The 21,314-nt window shown below is 40.0% G+C and overlaps 1 long non-coding RNA gene and 1 pseudogene across 1 annotated transcript; one reads left to right on the top strand and one right to left on the bottom strand.

Moving 5' to 3' along the window:
- Nucleotides 1–1,421: 1,421 nt before the first annotated feature.
- LOC106026708 (uncharacterized) lies at nt 1,422–2,512 on the bottom strand. Its single transcript, XR_001200286.2, has 2 exons — nt 2,169–2,512; nt 1,422–1,726 (listed from the first exon to the last, which is right to left on the bottom strand). It is a non-coding gene; the product is annotated as an uncharacterized LOC106026708 (long non-coding RNA).
- A 16,503-nt stretch (nt 2,513–19,015) lies between these two features.
- LOC100713264 (myotubularin-related protein 7-like) lies at nt 19,016–20,787 on the top strand (annotated as a pseudogene).
- Nucleotides 20,788–21,314: the final 527 nt, after the last annotated feature.

Raw genomic sequence — 21,314 nt, 5'->3', positions numbered from 1 at the left:
TTGAGGACTTGATGCCCAAAATAGCAGTACTCACTGGCAGGGCCTAGAGAGGAGATGGAATCCTGAAGACACTAGTGTCATCAATGTATTCATCCATTAACATGTTGGCAACTCAATGGGCTGTTTAGGTGGGGCCCGGTTGAAGAAGACGTATCACTCGAGTATTGTTTTGAATTAAAAAGCGTGCCCGGTCCCTGTTTCCTCCTCTGGGGACCCTCCCCTCTCGCTCTGCTCACTTCTGGCTGTCGGGAAGTGAGCAGCATTGCTCTGCCACATCCTTCCGCCATGATGTTCCTGATTTAGCACAGGCCCAAAAGAAAGGGAACCGCTTGACCATGGACTGCAACCTCTGCAACTGAGTCAAAATAAATCATCTCTCCATTAAATCGTTTTTCTCAGGTGTGGAAAGCTGACTCATGCATTCCTCGATTGCTTTTTCACCCTAGTTCCTTCACTGGCCCCTTTGCTAAACTGAGTCCTCCCCGTCTCAACTGAAGCTTTCTGAGCCTGCTCCAACACCCCTCCAACATCCCTGTTTTAGAATCTCTAAGGTTAGGAGCATGTTAGAAATGCAGTTTCAGAACAGGATGGGCAGGCTTTCTGAAAGTATAGCTTTTATCATGTTACATGGCTGGCCGTTCAGAACTGCAGCAGCCCTTTGTGGTCTAGAAAAGCAAGTGTAAACTTTTCACTGTACTTTTCAAATCTTCCACAGTTTGGCCTCTGCTACTTTCCAGTCTTTACCTTTTAAAACCACCTATGAGAAACAGGAACCCATTAAACTGGCAAGCACACTCTGCTTGTGCTTCTGATCAGAGTCTAGCAAGGGATGCAGTGGAGGTCAGTTTAATCCTGTGAATGTTTATGTAGTGCTTTCTCGCATCTGCTCAGATTGTTCACTCTACCCCTCCCCACCGTATCTTTGCCTGCTGAAACCCAGTGCAACTTCAGGGCCAGCTGTGGTAGAAAGCCCCATGCGGATAGATAAACCAGCGGTGACCCGGTCACTCAGGCTGGCTCCAGTCTTGACAGGGTGTGTTTCTGGAAAAGTTACTGAAATCGAAGGAAAATCTTGATAAGCCCTCTAGTTTCACTTTGCTTTCAGTTTTTCATTTCTGGTGGACTTTTAAAAGAAATCATTCTTTTTGGATGTAATGCAGCCCAGTAGCATATTGTTATTCTCCCACTAACTACGCTATAGATAGCATCTGTCGTGTGTGCTCACAGTGATAACTGTGCCTGGGTTATTACTTTTAAAGGACTAGAAGCCTATTTTTGTCAAAACCATGAATGCATTTCTTTTGGGTCTGCACGATGACATCAGGTGGCCAAAAACTCCACCCTGGGCTCATGCTAACACCACTGTTTTTGGAACATGTTTGACAGGTTTTTCCTTGGCGTGGTAGAGAAGCACAAGCAAAGCAAGGCAAAAAGAAAAGGCCTTTATTGGGGGCACAGGAGGGATGCAAAATCACCTCGGGGCAGACAAAAAAAGCTGCAGGCTTTTATCCAGTTTGACAGGTGGTGGAGTTAAAGGAGCAGGCAGACTGACGTTTTGATAGCTGATTGGGGGAATGTTGGTGCCACTGGAAAGTGAGGAGTTCGGTTTTCAGGATTGGAAGAAGAACACAGAAGTCAGCGTTGAAAGAGGCTGTCCTTCATGTTGACCGTCCAGCTCCATGTTGGGCAGGCACCTTGCTGAGCCTGGCAGCGCTTCACTTCAGTGCTTCCCATAAAAAGCATGAAGTTTGATTATGGATTTGCAGACCACTGATTACTTCATCTCCACTCATCTTTCCTTTTGCATTAAATTACTTTGCTTATTTCTCCCATAAACATTCCCAAACCCTGTCCTTGGAGAGATGATTTTGAAACTTGGTTCTCTCCTTCCCCCAACAATTGGCAGATTGTACAGTTGATTTAGTAACATTACCAATCTTTATAAGGCTCAGATTTCTAATCTAAAAGCTAGCCCTGGTTTGGGCTAGCCTACTGGGTCTTAGTCAGTGGCGTCACGCAGGCCAGGCACTCCCCACCAATCCTGCTTGAGAGGGGAATATATGACTGAAGTCACTGCAGCATCCTGTTCCGGGTAATCCGCCCGGTCCCAGTATGTCCTTTGCTGAAGCCTCCTACTCTATGGAAGGGTCCCCGATCTGCTCACTCACCGCAGGTCGATGGAGGGCTCCCGGCCAGCCCTGCTCTCAACTCCATTCACCGCTTCCCACTCTCAGAGCTTTTGCGCCTCTCTCCTTGCCGTGCCGATTGGGACGCAGCAGTGGCTGCAGGAAATTGAAATCGCAGCTTCCAGTGGCGCGGGGTCTAGCTTCCGCTGAGACCTTATCTGTTCCTGTTATATCACCAGGATTGCGTTTCCAGTTGGTTTCTCTTAGTTTAGTTCGTTCCTGGGTCGGCAAAGTATATCTCCCCTTGCTTAGGATTTCTCGCCTGGCAGCATTGCTGGACTTTAAGTGTGGTTTCTTGGAGAGCCTCCGAAGCTGCTGCTATCTATTTGCCATGTTCTCCCGGAAGTCCTCCAGTTTTTTAATTTTTCAATCCATACTCAGTTGGCTCCAAGGCAGGGTGGCATGGCAGGCCACAGTGCATGGCAGCTGCAAACAGCAAGGGGTGATGTTTTCATTAGCCATTCAAAACACGAGAAATGTTAGAAAAATCAAAGAAAAATTTGCAAGAAGAAATTGACATCTTAGAATCAATTATTTCAGATAAGGTCACAGTAGAATCAATTCAGCAGGTGTAAGCAGATTTGAAAGTTCAGTAATATGCAAAAGTTGTCAGCAACATAAACATTGAAGCTGATGAAAGTTAAACATTTTATAACTCCTTTTTAAATTTAATAAATTTGAATATTGTTTAAAATGATAATTTCCCCTCTTCACATGACATGGAAAAGTTCCTTTTTAAAAATTTTTTCATTTATTAATGGAAATGCCTATTTTGACATGTTTTTGCTTATTTATTTTGTATTTTTAAAAGAAGGCAGTATTCATCTATGTATCTTGCATAATGATTATGTGAAGTCTAGGGGCTTTATGTCATACTGTTAAAGTCAGTTAAGCAATGAAAATAAAAAAGATTAGCAGCTTTATAAGAACAGGAGGGGTTCTGAGATTCCACCACAGGATAGCCTCTGCATGTTAGAATACCATAAAAAGACCCTCACCAGATGCCAATGGCTTGATATTAGATCTCCCAGCTTTGACAATTACCTAGCCTGTGGCTTTCTGTTATAGCAACAAAAAATTGGGCTGAGATATGTATGTTTTCCAAATTCTTACAATGCTTGTTCTCATGCTTTCTGTTGGATCTGCACTCCCTAATCTCAGTTACTTCACACATTTTATGAACATTCAAACACTGCCCCAGAAATCCTCGTTGAAGAGGGGCTAGACACATGATACAATGGTAGAGCTTTTGGTTTGCATGCACAAGGCCTCGGGTCACATCCCCAGTCTCACAAAAACAAACAAACAAACAAAATAAAGGATCCAACACAAAAAGATCTGCAGAGTTGTAAATTTGCTTGGATAAATCAACATGGAAAAGATCCACTCCCCACACTACTCCCTCCAAAACTGATATCTGACATGTGTTGAATATCAGCCTGCAGAAAAAATTAAAAGATGAAGGCAATTTACATTAGAGCAAAGCAAGCAATTTATAATGGAATATGAGGCATCCTGTTCCAAAGTCCTCCAGCTGCCCTGCCTCTGAACTTGTTCCCTGGCCCCAGTTCCCGCGCTCCAGCCTCCCCTCCCACCTGACACCTGGCACCAACCTCACTTCGCAAATCTTTCTGTTTCCCAAGACCTGGCTCCTCCAATGCCAGAATCTCCATTCCTTCCTTTGTCCTAGAGCAGATTAGCTTTCTATTCCAGAATCCAAAGCCTCATTAACTTGCTTTGCTGAATAAAGGAACTTCTCTAACCCTTAGGCAACTTGGAAGACCTTTTTTCTTTTCTTTTTCCTTCTTTTTTTAATCTTCCATCACTGATTTCTATCAGGGAAGATATGCTTTCTAGCAGCTTAGTTTCACAGTGATGTCAACTATGGCAACCCTATTAGAAGACAAAAGTTGTTACAGTCTGTTGTTTTCAATAGCATATTTATTTAAATTTGTATTGGAAAGTGTACCATAATCAATTGCCCTTAGTAAACCATAAAGTTCTTGAGAGTGGACAGTATCTTACTCATTTTGTAATTTTGCAATGCTTGGCATCAAATCTGACAGGCAGTGGGCACACAATAATCATTTAGTTGAATGATCTTGATTGAGGGCTCACTATCTAACCTCTTGATCCATTAAAGTTGCTTAAAATGAAAGATTAGATTTATAAACAGATATTCTTAGCCATTGTACACTGACTGTTTTTTTCATTTTCAACAAAATTTAGATAAGTTTCTACAGAAGTGATATTAAAATATTTAGCATGTACTGGGCATAAATAATTATCCACATTGATATTTTATTTCCATGTCTTTTTTATTGAGATTAATCTGTAGCATCTCTGCTGTTGCTTCCTCTAGATTATATTCAGTTGAAATGAACTACTTATGCATATAAAAATTAGTTGAATGTATTTTAGTAGGCTAATCGTCAAGTACAACAATGAAAGTTTCATTGATATTATAACTTACAACATGATGTGAATTTCAAATATTAATTGCATATGAAATTTTTCATGACAGTTGGTTTTTAGCTATTAACTCTTCCTGAGAGAAATTGTAGAGAAAGAGTAAAATTATGCTTGATATTTTATGAACAAAAATATCTATAACAGAAAATCAGTTTTTTTGGCAGGTTTTCCCTATGTTGAATTAGGGGATGAAAGCACAAAAATATGTAGGAGAGGCATAAATCCTACATTTCTTCTTAGCAACCTTGATTAAAACTGTTTGGCATATTCTAAATACATCACAAGAACTTTTTGGTAAGTAGAGGTGTTCCCCCTCCCCAAAACTAATTCCAATCTCTTTACCAATTTCTCATAAACTCAGAATGTGATTTTTACTGCCATAAATTACTTTAAAAGAACTTGTCACTCACCTTGAGCTTATGGAGTTCAATTAATTTTGACAGGTTACATCACTAAAATGTTTACATTTCAATTTAGAAATTCAGACATCCTGCAATTGTTTCATGTTGGTTTAGAATATTTTAATGCAAAACTCCAGACGTTTCTATATTTACTTCTTTCCTGAGTAGTTCAGTGGCTGCAAGGTGCTCCTGCAGATACCACACCTGTCAGGGAAGCAATTCTCGATAACCAAGTATATAGAAGATTGTCTTGAAGCATCAGTATTGGCGTACAATAAGAAGTGAAACTGCAGAAAAAGTTAGATTATTCATGTAAGAATATTAACAATTCATAAAGAGTATTGCTGGACATGCCACATTTGATTAGTTTTTCCCAAAAGTTGTTTTAATAGTCACAGAACTAAATTTAAAATAATGTCAGTTACCCTACAGGTGTAATACCTGGCACATTGATAGGATCCAAAGTTCATGAGAGAAGAGAAAGATGAGTAGATAAGTTATACTAATGCAAAAATTAATACTAGTATTTTGGCAGTTCAAATAATTACATTTGTCAGTGATCACTATAGCCATTAAACAAACATTTATATAACAAGTTTTGCTGAGTTCCTGCTATGAACTTCATAGATCACTTTATTCTCTAGTAGGGGTTTTTGGTCTTAAATTGAGGATCATTTGCTCTGTTACAGAAATATCTACTAAATCATGCTGAATCTCAGAGGTACAAGTCTCCTATCAAACTCTCCCTTTTCAAAACTGTACTTTAAGATGCTTTCAGAAACTTTTGTTTGCAGTTATCAGACGATTGTTCTGTATTCCCTAAGAACAGGGAGTGTCTGCTACTTAAACCCAGGCCTGTTTTCAAACCAATTAAAGGCTGACAGGACTGAAATATGTGTGTGGTGAGCATCCAATAGTGTGATAAGACTTGAGATTAAAAAAAAAAAAAGACATTCTACTAAGAATCCTGGCTGCCATGCTCTGTTTCAGCACCTGTTTGCAATTCTACCAAGAACTTTGGACACACAGAGAAGGCCATTTTGCTCTCAGCAAGGCAGGCATCAAGGTTATCTTGGGATAATCATTGTTTTAGCTACTGCTATTGTGTCTTTTAATTACTATAAAAGTACACTTAAGTATGTTTATGATTAATTATAAATGATTTTTAGTTAGATGTGTCATTTTTGAGTGTGTGTCATCATACATTTGCATCAGTTTTTATGGGGGGGCATGATTATACTATAAGCTACTACCATATGACATATATATAAAACACTCCAAATTGGCTATATAACATTTTATTTGTTGTGTGTCGCTAGTGGATCTATGCCATTTAAATAATTTCTGTATAAAAACATATAGAACTGTTTTATGATTACTGTCTTTAGCTATATAAATTTTGAATACTTTCATTGCTGTTCTAAAGTGAAGCATTGCATGCTAAATGTTTACTGTAACTTTTTTTGTACTCTCCAAGGTTTTGTTATTAAAAATATCTTTTTAAGGGGAAAAGTGAGTTCTGTGAAACTGAGGTCCTCATTTGACACTCGGAAACATCAAAGCACACATTTTGGTGCCTGCTAGGAGACCCCAGCTCTACCTAAAACACCTTCTATATATGGTAATTGTGAGGCCTAAAAGGACCTAGCCCTCATTCAAACCAATTATTCAAAGAATAATAACCATTATTATTCTGTACTATGTGATTAAATGATGGAGCTTCTTGGTCCAAGCCTTGGGAGCCACCTTTTTAAGAGCAGGGCTAGCCAGATGCTTCTGGATTTGGTGGGTAGGATGTGGGCACTGCAGCCTTTGTGTAAGATAATATAGCAGGTGTGTGTCCCTTGTGCTGGCTTGCCATGTTGTAGGAACTAAAGACTAGAAAATTGGCTTGTGTTCCCAGCAGGAACTTCTGATTTTCTATTTACCATATCAGAGTTCATCGGTAGGTTAATTTTGGTGTGTATGTGGGAACAGTCAGGGCCTTCTCCACATTAGCTAATGAAGCAGTTCAGGACTCGCAAAATCTACCTCAGGTGCTCAAGAGAACAGCTAAATGTGTGTCTTATGCCCATAACTTTGAACTCTCATTGTTACCTGTCACATGGTTTCATGCCTGTTTTCCATGTTTAGAGCACAGTACAAGTCAGCTCCTGCTCTGAAATTTTGAGAAAACTATATTAGATTTTCGTGGCAGCTTGAGAGATTTGATTTTCTCAGTAACTCAAGGGAAACTGAAACCTAGACCTAACTGCTAGACTTACGTGGATACAGGCCCGTGCTAATGAGAATGTAGACTTTTTCCTACGGCTCAAGGACAGGATCTGACACTCCCCTGTCCCTTTGAGGAGAGAAAGGCAGAATGTAGCTTGATCAGGGCATCGGCCAAGGGACAAGAGTGGACTGGGGCTTCAAGTAGGGCAGATGACACTAAGGCTATAGGAGGATGAAAAGTCAAAATCACGCAGGATAGCTAAGGTGGGTCTGCCTACTATTACATTCAAGTTCAGAGAAAATACAGATATGGTGAGAAAAAGCAGGCGATAAGTAAAGCAGAATCAAATATAATAGAAGGTTGCAAAATAGGACAGAAATGAATATTGTTTCTGAACATTTTTCTAGAATATCATAGTCCCAGGATGCCATAGCTTGCTGTGAGAACTGGAAGAGTGTTGGTGGCCAGTTTTGTGTGGGCAGGCACAGTCAGAAGGTCTAGGGTAAAGCAGACAGGTAACAGAGAGGTCAATTATTAACTCGGGCCAGGCTGGTTTCAACTTCTTTACTTCAGCTCCTAGTCATAGAGGGGAAATGCCGCTCTTCTCCTGCTCGCCAGCTCAGAGCGGAGCCCTTGTGCATTTCCACGAGTGGATATTCTGGAGCACTGCATTCTGTGCAGAAGTCCAACTTAGTATTTCTATGGGGTGTGAGCCTGAGTGGGTTTTGCTCTGCTGGCCGGCCCATGGGTAAAGAAAAGTCTACACTGAGTGTAGACAGGAACTATAACTCTTCAGTCTGTGCCTAGGGAAGACGGTTCTCCATGAAGTTGGGGGTTCTGGGATTCAGCTTCTCTTATGGAGACCCTCAAACAGTATCCTTCTTTATGATCCTTTCTGAAGATTGGGCATCTTGCTTTTCTTAAGCAATGACTCAGTGTCTTCTCAGGCCCGTTCTCCAGGGTCCACTGCCAGGCTCCCAAAGGGCCTTCTGGTGAAGAAATCCACTGCACAGAGAATCTTGACTTTCATACTACTTGTTCCCTCCAGCGGTGGTCACTGAACTCAGGGTCCTTGCACTGATCTAGCCCCTGTCCATTGTATTTTATTGTATCTTATTTTATCTTATTTACTTTGATATGGCTAAGTCAATAAATTACCCAGGCTGAGGTGGAACTTGGAATCCTCCTGTGTCAGCCTTCCAGAGTTCTGGAATTACAAGCATGGGCCACATGCACAGCTCTCTTTTATTTCTTGATTCCCTCTAAAACACTGTCTGCCATTCCCCTCTGGTATCTTCTTTTCTTGCTGCCTTTACACAAGAGGTCTTAAGAATTTTAAAGACTAAGTTATTCATTAAAAACTGAAATTTTCACTTTCCTGGAAAACACGAAGAACTTAACTCCAAATCCTCCCTGGCAGTGAGCAGAAACATTTACATTTCACCTCTGCAGTGCAGATGAACAAGGGAAGACAAGCTTTTACAGTAAATAATCTGAAAGTTTGTAAACTACCATGCAAGAGAAGATCAAAGATTGTTAAAATAGAACCAGACTCCACAAACCAGGAATGAAGCCAAGCTGAAACACAGAGGTGGAAGGAGGGGGTGGAGATGGGTATACATGGAAAAAATACAACTCAGGGAACATAAAGTTGAGTATTAGCTTTTCATTGTCCACCAAACTATAAATTAATACATAGTAAGGAGCCCAGTGCCTGTTTGTGAAATGAACTAAATTTACCAAGATGTTTTCATAGCAAGAATTTGTAGGTATGTGCAAAATTCCCACGATGTTTTGAGAACCCATAGATCTCAAGCAACTCTTGAATCTTTAGGGAGTTAAACATATTTTAAAGCATTAAACGAACGAATATCAGTGAAAGTCCTGAGAAGAACAGGAAGAAAGACAAGATAAATAAATCAAAAAGTAGTTGGATATAAAACAAATAAAGAAGTGAGTTTTCTAACTCCAAAACTAATCACCCTTTAACTCTTATTGATCTAAATAGACCAGAGCTAGAAGGATGGAACAATGGTCTTATTTCCAAGAAGAATTTTTTCTCAAAATAATGGAGATAATGGAAAAGGAGCCACAAAGGGGAAAACGGCAAGCGGGTCCGGATAGCCGGCTGCCAGACACTCTCGATGCTGAGACTCAGCCTGATCAACATGAAGTTTGACTTCAGGAATGTGCTCTTGCTTCTTTCATTCTTCTACCTTTCTGTCCTTTTAAATCACTATTTATCTTTGCCTCCAAAGACACCTCCGGTTCTATTTTCCACTTCCCTATTTCCAGTGACTCAGTCTGGCAGTGTTATCACTTTAATCTGGTTCACCCTCACTGGTTCTGTTCTATCTCTGAAAGTATTGATAAAGGGTAAATAGCAAACAAAATGGACCTACTTTTCACCACTTGAATCCGGTGTAGGTCAGCCTTTCTATATATCCTGTAAGCTGTCTGTTTCTTTCTACTAGATCGTGCCCCACATCGTATTGTTTACTCAAACTGAATGTCATTCATTCTACCTTCTTAGCTCTTTCGGGGCAAGAAACGTTGTCTTCATATCCTCAAACTTAGCACTGGCTAGTGTTCAGCAAGTATTTAATATATTAATAATGAACGAAAGAGAGAGAGGAGAGAACAAGAGGGAGCAAAGACAGAAGAAAGAGGAGGAATGAAGTTAATAAATTAGTTAGATCCCTAGAAAATTCTATTCATAAGAGAGAGAAAAACATGATACTGAATTCATGGACACCAGTTATTTATAGTTCTTCAGTGTAATCACTGGAAATGACCTGGTGGCTTAGGAAGCGAGCTTTGCATGAAATGGGAGGGTCAACTTCATATGAGCAGGCCTGGTTCTAGCCTACAGAGTAAGAGAGATCATTAAAGCTATTATTTGCAGGCTTTTTTAAATATAAAGGAACCTGAGTTCTACAAATGCAACTGCTTACAAAACCACTAAGCCAAACTAGCCAAATAATCAACAAACCTTATCTTTGTTATCAGGCAATTACAGGGAAACTTTCTGCTCTGACCCCTAGCTGTATATGTAATGGTTGTCTTAATGACTACCCTCCTCACAAAAACTCCTTTGAAAATGATTTTCAGGGCAGGGAGGGAAAGGGTAAAGTGAATCAGTGGCTATTAATTTAGTCAGATAGGATCGAGAAATCCCGGCATGCTATAGTACAATACGGTGAGCATAAATAATAATAATGTACTGTACATTTCAAAAAGCTAGAAGAAAGAAATTTGAAAGCCTTTGCCATGAAGTAGTATTTCTGAGAATATATATTTAATCTGATTTTAACATTGCACAGTGAATACATATATCAAAATACCGTGTTACATCATTACTCTGTATAAGTGTTTTATTTTTATGTATTAGTAAAAAGGTAAATTTTATTTTTCTTTAAAAAGAAAATGGGCTGGGGATGTAACTCAGGGGTGGGGTGTTTACCTAACATGTTGAAAATCCTGGATTTGGATTTCTAGCAGCAACAAAAGATAGAAAAGAGAGGGAGAGAGACTGGGGGTGGGGGAGGAGAGAGACACAGAGGGAGATAGAGAGACACAGAGACAGAGACAGAGACAGAGACCAAGACAGAGAGACAGAGAGAGAGAATGACTCTCTTTGAATAAACCCACTTACTCATTTAGAAAGTAAATCTCTTAAAGCTCTACTTTGGTAATATAGTAATATAAATAAATTTCTGTCTTTTGATCAACATATTGTTCTAGAAAACATGGTTATTGTGAATCTTGGGTCCACTGAGACTTGAGTACACTAATTAGCTACTTGTTGGATTAACCTTTATAGTAATTTTGTAGGTATTAACTTAGATAAATTTGTTTTAGTCACTTTTTTTTCATTGTTGAGGTAAAAAAAAAAAATACCTGACACCTAAAGTTAGATGGTAAAAGACTTAATTGGCTCACGGTCAATTGAGGTTTAAGTCCATAGTCTGCTGGTCCCAGTGCAGGGTGACACAGCAGACAAGCACTGCAGAGGAGAAACAGTTCATGGTGAGCAGAAGGTAGCAAAGCAAGCAAGGGACCTTCGCAGCTTCTTTCTGTTCCTTTTATGCTCTATCTATGATAATGGCATTAGGGCTGGTGCCAAATCACCCACTGAACTGATTGTGTAATCACCCAGTCCTAGCACCCTTAATCCTAGCATTGAACCCTGAATCAATCACATGCTCTAGATCCAGCCACCTCTGAAAAAGCCTTGCCTATGACCACATGAGGCTGTGGGGAGAAATCTAGTCACAAGCCATGGCAAAATTATCTTGACAAAATCAGCTTTCCAGCTTTGCCACTAACCAAACAGTATATTTTCACAATCTTAAAAGAATGTAAAAAGAGTATAAGTCTATTTTTAAGTAATCCAAGAAAGTGCAGTTGTTAAATTTATCTTGTCTTAAAACTTAATTATGTTCTGCATTTAAAATATTTACAAAAGGCACATTCAAAAATCTGATGTCAGTTTGAAAATCTTAGTACAATGGATACATTTCCAAGGAAAAATTTATTCAACAAGACAAAATCTGGCTAGATCAATAAACTAGGATGAAAATGATGAAGTAGGAAAAGAAATGTCACTCAAAAACATCAAATAGTTTTATAGGTAACAATTTTGTAAATAGAAAAAATACTATTTAGTTAATTTATAAAAGATGATGTCACCTTGAAGAAACAGCCCAGGATCAGGGCTGGGGATCTAGCTCAGCGGCATAAGCGCCTGCCTTACAAGCAGGCAGTCATGAGTTCGATCCCTGGTACTGAAAAACACAAGAAAAAGAAAAAAAATATATCAACAGCCCAGGATCAAGGCTGCCTGTTGTTGCCCAGGAAGATGCAAAGCTGACTGACAAGGAGACACCCAGTCTGAAATTCTTTTCATCAGCGATAACATAACCAGCTTAGAGAAGACAAATCATTTTACTTGGCCTTATATATTATAATGAAAAACAGTAGATTCTTCCATGAAGAAGTGGAACGTAATTTCTCTCCTGTTAAATCCAGGCTGGTCTTCATAAGCCACCTAGTCAACAGAATTCTATGAGATGGTAGTGCATGAGATCTGCCTTGATTTCTTAGAAAGCTTGCCTTCCAGATACTCTTCTTTAAAAACCAACCAACCATGCTCTAAGAAGCGCAAGCACATGGAGAGACCTCATGGGTGCTCCAGATGAGCCCTCAAACAACAGGCAGTTTAAGGATAGGTAGCTTCATATAAAGGTGCCATATCACACCCATGTTCAGCCCAGTCGAGCCTTTGAAGGACTGCATGACTAAAACCACAAAAGATAACTAACTGCCTACCCAAGCTCTTCTCAAATTCCCAATCTACAGAATCATGTTTTATACCATGAAATGTGGAGAAGATCTGCTATGCACCAATACCAAAGCTCCTGCCTAGAAAAAAATTGTTAATTCCAAAAAATACTTTCTTAAATTATGGATGCATCATTGGAACTACTGATTCAAAGACTGGTGGATGAAACTTAAAGATTGCAGGTTTACAGTCTATGCTATCATTTACATCTAAAATGTGCCCCAAAAGCCACATGTGTTTGGAGGTGAGAGGATTATGGGGTAATAATGCTGACTTGCTGTTAGGAGGTGAGGCCTGGTTGGAGTGAGTCACTGGGGCCATGACCTGGAAAATGGGTCTTTGTCCAGAGTCCTCCCTTTTCTCTCTTCTCCGTGGATGCCAAGGGATGAGCAGCTCCTCTCCACCCAGGCTCTTGCCCTCTGCCCTTCCTGCCTGGAGCTGGTCAGTTATGCACTGAATCCCCTAAACACTGTGGGCCACATAAACCTCTCCTCCTTTAATTTCTGAGTGTTGAGTGTTTTGTCCCAATGATGAGAAAGTGACCAAGTCTGCAAATGAGTTTACAATACCAGCAGATGCTCCCCAAAACCATATTGGGCCAGATAACTCTGAAGACTCCTCAGCATGGACTGGGATCAGACCTCCTCAGCCTTCTTTCCAATAGAAGTGAGGGAAGCACAAGGGTCCATTTGCCTGTGAATTTCAGTCCCCTCCTCCTTCACAGCCAAGAAATCTTGTCAGCTGATCTCTACCTCCCCACCCCACACACCCCAGGACACCTGGGAGCTGAGCAGGGAAAAGGGGAATAAACATGAAAGGCTGGGAATGTAAGTGAGAGGGACCAGATGACCAGATAAAGGATGACCCTTTGGCGGTGAGATCTTGTGAGCTCACCCCCACACTGCTACCGAGGAAGATTATGTTCAAAAGAGAAAAACTTATGAGCTACTTAGTGTAAAAATGTTTAATTCTACTATTTGAGGTACTGTACCAAATTAAGAATTAAAAAATAAAAGACAAGGGGATGGAAAGCACCATAATGTGCTGGCTAGACCACTTAGGGATAGAGCCTAAATTACTAGATACAGTCAGCTTTCTTAATCCAGCAGGTGGCAACTTAAAGATCTAGAAGAAATGGATATTACAACTGGTAATGATAAACAATGATTTATGTCTTAATCTAAACAATTATTTATGTCTTAACAATCTCGCTGGACTCGGTGGCACATTATCTGTAATCTCAGCATCAAGGAGGCAGAATAGGGCTATTCTGTTTTTATTTCAGCTTACTGTCTCCCCAGTGCTATAATCATCACAATTTTCTTCATTTTACTTTTCATATCATTTAGTTTTTACGATTGTACAGAGGCTAACTGTGGTGGCATATATCTGTGATCACAGCTTCTCTAGAGGCTGAGACAGGCAGATCTTGAGTTCAAGGCCAGTCTGGGCAATAAGCAAGACTTCCTCTCAAAAAAGAAAAAAAATGTGCAGAAAAGAAACTTCTAAGTATACTGAGAAATTGAAATATTGACAATGAGAAAATACACCTTTGGAGTAAAATGGAAAGACTTTACAAAGCAGACAACCTGCCTATAGTTCTTAAGCACTGCAAAGGCTTATGGAATAGAGAAAATCACTTGAATTTTTCCATATTAAACATTTAGAATCAAATTGAAAATATTTACAAAGGAAACATAAAGGAAAACTGTTTTTGCGTAGAGTAGATGAGTAATAAATATTTGTTGAGTCAATTTTTATTTGGTGAAAAATGCTTTGTGATTTTAGTTCATCTTTCCTGAGCATTCTATTTATACAAAGAAGTGATTTATTTTTTGCTGTGCTAACAATTTTGTAAAGGTTTCTGTATCTTTCCTCCTGGTGAACATAACACAATATGAGGTCTTAAATTTACCTGACATTTTCTATCTTATTATTAAATTACAAATTTACAACTCCAATATACAAAACATAATAATTCGATGATTTTTCCTGTGGTAATGAAAATAGATCCCATTGGCAATGTTGTATAAAATTGCTAATGTATTCCCTGAAGGACATACTTTTCTTTTAAAAATTTAATCTAATTGTACCACTTACATGAATTGCTTCAAGAGGTGAAAAGAAATAAGATAATATTGTGTTTTTTTAAAAAAAAACTTCTTTACATATACAATCTATAGTGGAGTAACCAAGGTGTGCTTCAAAAAATATTAAAAGTCAGGCATGCCTCTAATTCCAACTATTTGAGTGGATGAGGCAAACAAGATTGCAAGTTTGAGTCCAGCCTAAGCAATTTAGCTGGACCTTGTCTCAAGAATAAATTTTTAAAAGAGTGGGAGCTGATTATGGTGGTGCATACCTGCAATCCCAGCACTAGGGAGGCTGGGGCATGTAGATCATAAGTTTGACCCCAGCTTGAGCTACACAGCAATGTCAAGGCCAGCCTAAACTATATAACAAGATCCCATCTCACACAAACATAGCAACAACAACAAAATGGGGCTGAGTATGTAGCTCAGCGGCAGAACACATATCTAGTTTGTCAAGCCACTGGTTCAATTCCCAGTACTCCCCCTCCCCCCAAAAAATTATATCCAAGTAAATCAACCTTGAGAGCTTGTTTGGAAGTTTACTAGTACAGCAGCTACTAGTATACCCTTGACAGTGGAAATGGGCCTCCTCCACCGGGGTGGTCATCCTCTTTCACCGAGCATGCAGCTTTGGGAGGGACACATATACCTTGGCAGTCGGTGGGGTGACAAATGCTACAGCCAGATCACCCTTACATCCAAAAAAATTGACACAATGCATGCATTATTTTGTCTTTCACCATTACTACATATAACAGTATATACAATGTACCCATTTAGGTGGTATATCTAATTATGTAATGTAGAGTAGTAAGTATATTTATAACATAATGTGATTTGTGTATTGTACTTTGAATCATAAGTATTCTCCAAAGGCTCATGTGTTGAACAGTGATCCTAGATGATGGTGCTATTGGGCACTGGGAGGACCTTTAAAAGCTAGAGCCTTGGAAAGAACTGAGGTCATGGTGCTGTGCCCTTGAAGGGGATGTGGTGACCTTGGCCTCTCCCTTCTTTCTTTGCTTCCTGACTACCACAGAGGTTAGCAGTTACCTCCGCCATACACTCCTCCCACCACCATGTTCTGACTCACCACAGGAAGAAAGGTCACTGTGTGACCACGGACTGAGCTCTCTGAAAGTGTGAGCCAGAATAAGTATTTTCTTACTTTAAATTAATTTTCTCAGGTATTTTGTTATTGCCACAAGTAGCTGACTAATATATTATATATATTTTCAACTTTATAAAGCACCTATTTTTTGTTCTTCCATATCTGTATCTTTTGTGTATTTTAAACAGTAACATCAAGGATACTTATTAAAATATTAATAGAGATTGCTTATGAATGGCAAAACTATGATAATTTTTAATTTTCTTTATCCTTTTCTGAGTATTTAGAGATTTTATAATAAGGGCATATATTTTTACCAAATAATGTAAATTTTTTAAAAATAAAAAAATAAGCACCCCAGCATGGTCTGTTCTCCTGTAATCCTAGCACTTGGGAGGCTGAGGCAGGCAGATTACTGTGAGTTCAAGGCCAGCCTGAACTATGTAGTGAAAGTCTGTCTCAAAAAGACAAAAATAAATAAATACAAAAATTATAGTGACAAATAAGCAACTTTATTCCAAACTATGTCAGTCAATCCAACAGGAAATATGCATTGAGTAAACTATGTGCCTAATAATAAAAGCCATGTTATTTTCCTGGGTTCCATCTTTTTTCATACACAGCTAATTCAGCAGTAACTTTTCTTAGCAACTTGTCCTCCTCTTGTCTTCTCAAAGCATCATTCTTGACTTTCATAAAAACAAAAGTCAATCTTTTTTCATAATTAATTTGTTTATGCAATAGTCAGCCCAATGTCAATAATTACAGTAATAAGTGTAAGAGTTTGGTAAACACCAACTGACTCAACTAATGAGAACAGAAGCAGGTAGGTGGCTTAGGTCAGGTTCCCCAGGAGACAGATACTGCGATGGAATCCTGGACACAGGAAACTCACTAATAACTGTCATGAATAACACCAGTAAGGAAATAGAGAAAGCTCATAATTGAGCAAACTGAAAAGTGTAACCCAGTCACAACAGGGGCCCATCCAATCCCAAGAAGAGTTCTAGAGCGAGAAGAGCTCTGGGGAAGGAAAAGTCTACAGTTCTACTAAAACCAGGAAACAGACATTTGAATGTGGACTACCCTGGGGCAAGGGTGTAATTTGAGTGAGACAGTTCCCTTCTCCAAATGGCAGTTCCTAAAAAGTGATTAAGCCTTTGGCCCTTGTCCTTTTAACAATCCTGGGAGGTACAAGAATGAGGGCCTCGGTCTTCAGGGGGCATTGGTACAGAGCAGCCACGATTGGCCATGTTCACACCACTTGGATCTGTTGCATACACTACATTCACACCATGGATGGACAACTTCCCATTTCTTAGAAAATTTTATGAAAATAACTGCTTGTTCTTTGAGAGTAAGTATTCTTTTAATTGTTGTATTCTCTGCTCATCTTTCAGCACCAGAAGCCCTAAAAGACTGTACTACATTCGTAGTTGGAAATTTAGTGGTACTAATGATAAGCCTCCTGGTAGAGACTCTGAGAGCCAGAACTTTCAGGTGCTCAAATCCTAGAATTTTGGGGACAGGAAGTGCACAGATGAGAGTAAAGGCATCAATCTTCCACCCCTCGGCTCACTGTCGCATATAGTCTACTTACTGGGGACATGGTTCTGATCATTGGCATGTACACTGCATACTGGGGTATGGAGTCCTCTCTTCACAGAATATCATGTGCAAGCTGACACCCAGAAAACTGCCCCTTCAACTGGCCTTTCTATGACTCTGTTGGGTTAAAGGCTTCTAGATGATCTGGTTTACGTGAAGTCCAGTAAATCATACCACTTGTTCTGAAGTGATGTGTTACAATTCCATGTTGGTGACGTGAACAACTTTTTTCAAGCTTTAAAAAAATTAGTATATGTTTGTGATACATAATAGATTCAATCATTATTCTGGGAATTAGTGCATATACACAGACCCTCATATACTGGAGCTGGCCTAGGCCCTGCGGGTAGGAAAGCAAAGGTATGCCCAGAAGAAGTTTATTCTACTAAAGAGAAACCAACTTGCCTCCTCTGCTTGATGAATAATAGTGTGTTGAGAACTAACTTGGGCCCTGTGACTGGCAGTTTGGACCTTTGGCCTTGTTAAATAAAATGCCATAAGAGGGGCCCAAGCACGTTTTCCATTGCTACTGTAATACCCACCGAGCTCCTGGGGCAGGGTGACTGACTGATGGACTGCTTGACATTAGTTGGCCAGGTCATTCTGTCTCCCTGGTCATCTGCTGCCCTCTCCATGGTAGGTCCTTTCTGGTGGTGTGAACATGTAATACAGATATTCACTTCGCCCCATTCCCACAGGCTCACATATGTGCCATTCCTCAGACTTCCTTCTCTCCGGTCTTTCAAATTGTCTCTATCCAAGCCCCTGGCATCCTGACCAAATCATTTCTCATTGCCCATAGGTTTAATGTACATATCTGAGTACTTCTTCTATACAAAGTAAGTAACCAGATACACTAACAAACTCTTCCCAATGGGCTCCTGTTACTGCTACTATCCCTAATTTGGGTTTAAGCCACATTTGAAATATTCTATTTGGAAAAGACACTCCTGAAAGAATAAAAAGGCAAGCTATGGAAATAGTTACATATACACATTACATGTCTGACTAAGGATTTCTATCAAGAATGAATAAAGAGGTGAGGTCATGTCCACCAGGGACCCTGCAGACGTGGACTCACAATGGAGCACATCCTCATGCCCAAGCTTTGAAATTGCTTTTGACAGAACTGGGTAGGTAAGAACTATTACTAAATTTTGAAATTTAATTTTCCTGCAGCAGCATCTCAAGTTAACAAAAAGGCAAGGTTGAAAATGTCCATTTGGTAGACCAAGTGTCTTCCAAAAAACCAGCCCTGGGTACTTTGTATTTAATGGCTATTCATGTCATATTCATAGGTAATACCCTTGATACAAGAAAGGAACAGAAATTTTCCACAGTCAGATTTCCACCATAGAAAAACAAGCAACAACTGCTGCTGGCTGTCCTCTGCTTATACACCGTAAGAACTTTCAGATTATGCAACTCATCATGCCACAGGAAAGAGATTGACACGACATGTACATCTCTCTGATACGCCTCGCAAATCCAGTGAAATATAAGGAGCTACACTTTTGCTTTTCATTCAGTCCCAAACTGGATGAAGAAGAAAGAGAACAAGGCTGGATGCTGATCAATCTCAGTTGAAGAAAAGAAGTGAATGGACCTCCCTAGTAACTGTTGACAGCCCAGCGATGTGAATAGAGACTACAGAGTTTGTGATTCTTATGCTTCTGACTTACAGGTTCCCAAATCAACCACAGCACACATCATAGTGGGAAGTTCCCAATTCTGAAGAAGACAGCAATTTCCTGCCTTTTCCTACTACTACAAAAATTATCTGGTTATCTTTGTAGTAGCATCTGCAGTAGCAGCCAGCTGGTCTGGTTTTAGTGCCTGGTACTTGAGGACAAGCAGATGCCCCAGACCATCAGGAAAGCTAATCCAGGAAGTGACTTCCTTTATGTTCTGGACACTCCACCTAAACTTAATGCAATGGCAAACTGTGCTGCAGTGAAACGCTATGAGAGAAAGATACTTACTCCAATATCGAGTTCCAGTTTATCGGAAGAAGGAACGTCCATGTCATGAACAGTCTGCAAAAACGCTAAAGTGTAAAATAAAGTCTCCTTCCATAAGTGAATCCCTGTGGGTGCTGGAAAACTCTGGTTGGTTATGGCACATTAAGGCCGTCATGGGTGCAGGAATCTTCATTCCAAGGCAGTTTCAGAGGAAGGGGCAGGGGCAGGAGTGCTTGTTCACTGCTCTGACAGCTGGAACAGGACTGCTCAGGTGTGCTCAGTGGCAAGCCTGCTGCTGCAAATGCACTACCTGACTCTGAAGGGCCTTATGGTATTAATGAAAAGGACTGGATTTACTTTGGCCGTAAGTTTAATCACAGACATGTTAGATGGTGACCCCAAAGAAATCTCGCCAGTAGTTGACCAGTTAGTTCATTGAGTGTGCCTGGCAGTTAATGGAACAATTTCCCTTTGCCTTTGAGTTCAGTGAGAGATTTCTGATTCATACTCAACATCACATTTATTTTTTGCCAGTTTGGAAACTTTCTGTGTAACAGCCAGAAAGAGAGAGGAGAACTCAAAATTCAAACAAGAAATCCTCTTTATAGGATCATGCGTGGAAGCACTGGGCTGACTGCCTGAATCCTCTGTTTAGAGCTGATCAGTCAGACTCAGGGAGGCCTTCGTTTCCCTACAACTCCCTGCAACTTCTTGTGCAAGTTTTGGAGTGAGATGCATAACCACTGTGAAAAGGCGATGCAGCCTGGACAGTGGGTTACAGTTTACCTGATGGCGGGCAAGGAGGAGTCCTGGCAGCTGGAGGAAGAACTGGAGGCCCTAGAAGAAGGGCTGGAAAGAATTCAGAAGGTCCAGTGAAGTTGCACTGAAGTGAAGAGTAAACAGAGCAAACCCTGCAGACACTGAATTTTCTACTTCAAACAACAGCACAGCCAACGCTCCCCAGGATTACAGCGGGAGCCTGCAGTCATTTCCTTCCGGGAGCCTTCCAGGGTGATGACGATTCCGCGCTGATTCTAACCCACGACAATTTGAAAAGCCAGATCCAGATCTATCTGCGAACAGTGACTGGGAGTCTGGCATGGAGGATTTAAGCTGTGTGTCTCCAAGCAGGGGTGAGTATGCGCCAAGCAAAGATGGTGGCAAGGACAGGGATCCGTGCAGCCCTGTTTCTCACTGCCTGAAGTTTCCCTCTGGAGTTCGGGAGCAAAGGTCCACAAGAATCACTTCCAAAAATAAGGGAACAGTGCAGTTCAAAATAACTTAAGAAATGGGACACGTCATCCAGGGTTATAAAATGTAGTTGTGAAAATGGGAAAATGATGTCCTCCTCTTAGTTTCTTTCGATGTTTTGAAGAAGATCAAATTTAAAGAAAATTCCGAACATTTTGAAACTCCTTCTAGATCATGAAAACTGTACTCCTACAGAGTGATTCTTTCTGAGGTTAATGAAAATCTTCCCTGTCATAGAATGTATCTACTCAAAAAGCTCTCTGACCCCTTTCCCTACACCGGTTATCATCTTGAACCTTTTCGTTCTTTCATTTCCAAGGCAAAGTTTGTATTTAGTTTGTATTTTCTAAAACGTTTGACATCATGTTCCCTTCTGACTCTATTACCAGTATTTCTAAAAATGGGTCATATTGTTGAGATGCATTCTTTTTGATTGATGTACTCCTAAGGAGCTTTGACATTGAGTTAATTTTTCATGTAAAATAATTACTTTAACTTTTCTTTAGGCAATGTATTTTGAATTGTTATACTTTTATCTTCTTTCTCTGAAATCTCTTGTGTTTCTCCCATCATTTAAAAAATGCCAGCACTTATAACTCACTTTTTCTCTAACATGGGTCTACTATGTAATAAAGTAGAAGCAACATGAAAAAAAAAGAATGAATAAAGAAT

The sequence above is a fragment of the Cavia porcellus genome, unplaced genomic scaffold (genome assembly GCF_034190915.1).
Source record: "Cavia porcellus strain 051 isolate PalLab524CR breed Dunkin Hartley unplaced genomic scaffold, mCavPor4.1 scaffold_22, whole genome shotgun sequence".
In the NCBI taxonomy this organism is placed as follows: domain Eukaryota; kingdom Metazoa; phylum Chordata; class Mammalia; order Rodentia; family Caviidae; genus Cavia; species Cavia porcellus.
This window is presented reverse-complemented; position numbering and strand designations above follow the sequence as displayed.